Source organism: Microcebus murinus, chromosome 1 (assembly GCF_040939455.1).
Source record: "Microcebus murinus isolate Inina chromosome 1, M.murinus_Inina_mat1.0, whole genome shotgun sequence".
Lineage (NCBI taxonomy): Eukaryota > Metazoa > Chordata > Mammalia > Primates > Cheirogaleidae > Microcebus > Microcebus murinus.
In genome coordinates, this window is record NC_134104.1 from 27,473,833 (window position 1) to 27,478,779 (window position 4,947).

Consider the following 4,947-nt stretch of genomic DNA (forward strand, 5'->3'; position numbering starts at 1 on the left):
ACACATCATTATCTTAAGTAACAGCAAAATAAAAAATATCAACAATATAATGGTTGTCTTTCAGAATCATGGTGAGAACACTAACCCAGAATAAGAGAACATAGCAATTAAAGGAGGCTTTACAAATTTTTCTCATGACTTCAGGTGAAATATGGAATCTATGCCAGACAACTTAAAGAAAAATCATACCTCCTCTAAGGTGTCTTGAACACCATCAGAGCCTTGTGGAACAACAAAGTGTGAAAATGAATCACAATATTGGCAAAGGGTTGTACTACGGTTTTACTCAAATTAAGACCAACTGGTTGAAAAGAAGAGAAATACCAATAAGATTCATTCCACATGCTGCATTTTGATTAGGCTTCTGAATCCTCAAATTTAAGATCCATACTTTCCCCAGGAGTCATCACTGCCTGATGATAATTACAAAGGTATGGTAATGGAGAGCCCTAAATCAAACATGCATGGTAGATCTGCTGTCACTGCAAGAACCATCTCATTGCAGGCTGGCAGGGAAGGATGTGCAACTGGCAGAGCAGTCTTCTTGGCTGGCATAGGAACCTAGCTCTGCCTTAAATCTTCCTGATTTAAATTACTGTTAGAGTAATTTGGCTAATTGAAAATGTCTGTCTTTGGAGAAATCTTTCATAATGTTAGTGTCATTTGCAGGTTGCCAAGGAAGATCTCCAGGGCAGCAGTGCTGCCTGGCTGCCTGCAAAGCCCCCATTGATCAACAGTGCCATCCAAACAGTCCACTTAGATGAGGGGCCATCCAGCGATATGCCAGTGATCCTCCTTTGCCAAATAGTATACATGAGCAAAGTGTCTCTGAGAAAATGTGAAGCCTCCGGTAAAGCAGGCAACACAGACAGGGGATTCCCAGCCCACCCTGGACAGTTCCAGTTATTTCAAGAAGTAGTATGGAATTGGAACAGACTCAAAGGAGAATTGGCCAGCCATCTTTAATTTTAAAAATAAATTTATGTTATAGGCCACCTGGGGGGAATGAGCAGGAGGAGAAAAAAGAATCAAAGTAGTAATTCTTTCACAATGCAGGCAGAAACCACAGTTGGGATACCATGTGTTAAATGTAAAAATTTCTGTGAAAAATGGTTTTTATTTTTTAAATATTTATTTATTTATTTATTAAGACAGGGTCTCACTCTGTAATTTATTTATTTTTTAGAGACAGGGTCTTGCTCTGTCACCTTGGCTGGAGGGAAGTGGCACGATCATAGTTCACCTCGAATTCCAGAACTCAAGCAATCCTATATTCTCCCACCTCAGCCTCCAGAGTAAATAAGAAGACAGGCCTGCACCACCACCCCTGGATAATTTTTAAAAATTTTTTGTAGAGACTAGTCTCACTATATTGCCCAAGCTGGTCTGTAACTCCTAGGCTCAAGTGATTCTCATGCTTCAGCCTCCCAAAATGCTGGGATGACAGGCATGAGCCACCATGCCCAGCTGGAAAGTACTTTTTAATAAAGTCAAAATGATTATAATATTGTTTTTCAGTGTTTTTATTTCCTAGTCATTTCATCTCCTTTTAAATCACAGAGTTAGTTTTCCTTACCCTTTAAAGCACTGATCTGCTAATAGAAAATGAGCAAGTCTAATTCTGTTCCTAAAATGGGAGGATAAATTACATGTTATCTATACAAATAAAATTCTACCAAAATATATCACTGAATTCAACAAAACAAGTTGATAGCAGAGGTGGGATAAAGAAATCAGTCTCTGAAAGGCAAATCCTTTTTGTTTTTCCTATTCCAGCCCAATCCCAGCCTTAATTGGCCTCTAGTTCCACCCTTTCCTGTGTCTCTGAGTCCCTTATCTAAACTCAGCTTCAGAATGCTCTGCTGGCTTTACCAATGCTCCCGCACTCAGCGACTCACTCTCACTCTCTCCCTTGAACACTATCTGGCTTCAATCTTGCCCTTCTTCCTTGTTCCCCTGACTGCTTCAAAGTCTCCTTGATTGTGAATTACTAGCAGTTGTAAACATTCATGAACACTTAGAAATATTTCAGGTGTAACAATCCGTCTAGGAGCCACCAAAACAGACCTAATCTTTGAGATCTGATATTGTGTCAGTTGTGCCTCTCCTCAAAGCTCATTTCTAAAGGATCTAAAATGTGTACCAGTGAAGTGTCATGTTCTGGGATGAGCCCATCCATTTACAAGTACTACCCAGCTAGGCAGAGCTATCTTCCCAAGTTTATTTGTAAGGCAAGTCTTTGCAAATCTAAATACCTTTTCTGATGGAAACTATTAATATCATATACAAGATGGTTTAAGTCCCAGACCAACTCCAAATGTCTATCTAATCCACAAACTATGTGGAGAATAGTACTGACTAAAAGATATTAGAGGCCCATTTGTTTAGCGCTGGAAGGGAGCATAGATATTATATAGTGCAATTTTTATTTTATAAATGAGAAAATGAAGATATTAAAAGGCTAACTCTTTCATCCTCATAATACTTATAATAGGCAAAACTGGGATTGCTCTTAACTGTTTAGCCTGGGTATTATCTCAACTAACCCACACAACCACCTTGAAAAATTAGTATTATTATCCACATGAGGAAAGTGAAGCTGAGACAGCCCAAGTAATTTGATCAAGGTCATGCAGCTAGTACCAGTAGAGTGGTGAAGCTGAGATATAATTTCTGTTTTCTCAGACTGTATGCATATTTCAGTTCAGTGTCCCTCATAGATCTACAATTATTTGTCATATAGTTTCACTGAAAATCTGTTTACAGACATGATTTATCTGTCTCAGATCACATTTCTTGTTGTTTTGGATATTCTTTTTTTCTTTTCGTTTTATTAGAGACAGGGTCTCACTCTTACTCAGGCTGGTATCAAACTCTTGGGCTCAAGTGATCCTCCCGCCTCAGCCTCCCAGAGTGCTAGGATTACAGGTATGAGCCACCATGCCCAGCCACTCATTTCTTTCTTGTACAATGGGAGAAAGGTCACCCTGCTCACTCCCAAGTCCAAGTCACTAGTGATGGACCTATGGTTTAGGACAGAGGACAAAATGGAAATTTGTGAATAATAAGTAAAGCAGTTAAACTGAACCCTGAGAGAATGCAATTCTCAATGCCACAGCCTATGCTAGCTGCTGACCTATATTATCTCTCTTTTCCTAAGTAGCCCAGTTCTTTCAGAGTTGCCTAAACTTGTTTTCTCTCTTTTAGCCTCCTATTTGTGTAACAACTTACTACAGTCAGGATTCAGCCCTGCCATTCCACTGCAGTTGCTCTAAAAATAATCTGTGTGACCTCTTAGTAGATAATTCAAATCAGTATTTGTCAATCCATTGTCTGATCTGTGTAGGAGGCATTCAATAGCTTTACCTGTAATAATCTTCCTAAAACTCCTTCCTCTTTTGTTTTTTTATAAACCCTTCCATCTCTGAATCATTTCTTATCCTCCTCATTCATAAGCTCCTCTTCCTCTTCTTAGGGTTTAAATGTTTGTGTTTTCTAGAATCTGGCCTTTGATATTCTTTTCTCTAAAAACTATTAGTTTTCAACTTTTCCTGATCATTGGAAACTACCTATAAGGAGCTTTAAAAATTATAATTAAAAACCCTTCTGAATGGCAGAGTACAGAGCTCCAGAAATCTATTCCTTAATAAAAGCAATGAGAAAACTACAAAAATGACCAAAATCAACATTTTCAGAATTCTGGAAATTAACTAAAGGCTTGCAAAAATCTGAGGAGTGTTTATTGAAGAAAAATGCTGACCCTTGGTAAAAACAGTAAGTTTTATGCATTTCAAACTGCCTTATTCCTCCCCTCCCTATGCATATAGTAGCTTTCAACCCAAAAGCTACACAACTATTAAAACACAAACTATAAAATCCAGCAGCCTAAAAGCCAGTGCAGGGATGAGAATGGGCTTGGAGTTCCCCAAAAATCTCATCCCTAGAGAACTGTCATTATTTACCTCACTGACACCTCCATTCTCAGGGCTTATTTTTACCTGATGAGAGTTGATTCACATCTGACTCAGCTCACTAGGTATAAACAGCCCTGTTCTTAAGGAATTTGTTGAAAACAATCATATGGTCTTTATTTTTACTTCTCTTTATGTGTTGAATTACGTTTATAGATTTGCATATGTTGAACCATCTCTGCATCTCTGGGATGACTCCATCTTGGTCATGGTGGACTCTGACTCAGGCGGGGGTCAAAGGCAATATATGTAACCTAAACATTCGTACCCCCATACTATGCGGAAATCAAAATTAATTAATTAATTAATTAATTTTTAAAAAGGAAAAAAAGAAGAAAATAATCAGTGCCAATTATTTAATAGTGCAACTATCTGAGGCAGTTATACCAATTAGGTTAAATAAGAGACTTACCAAATATTTTAAAAGAAAACACTGGGGAATGAGATTTTCTTATGGGATTTTGAAAATATCTAACATATTTCCAGAAATCTAGAAGGCCATGTACATGTGCAGGTATGTGCACACATGCAGGAAAAATCTGAGAAGACCTTAATCTCTTACTGTGAATGACACTGAGGCTATGCACAAGCAGAAAATGAAGGCTAAAGCATAGTTTTAAACTGCCTGCTAGAGTGTTGAAATATTTTCTCCCAAATATGCACAAAGCCCTTCAGCAAAGTTACAGAGACTTATTGGTTTAACTCAATTAAGGAAATCTGTGTCAAATTATTAGCTGAGCAATAACCTAACTGAGCAGAGATGTTGAGGGTTATGCATAACAGAAGTTCAGACTCTACATAATTAATTGAGAAAACTCAACAAACAAAAAAATCCATAGTAACAAAATAACAACATTACAAAGCAGCAACATCAAAAACTTGAGAGAAACCTTATTTTCAGAGTTGGAAATGTCCAGTTTCCAACAAAATGTCTAGTTTTCAACAAAAATATCTACTTTTCAAGCCATGAAACATG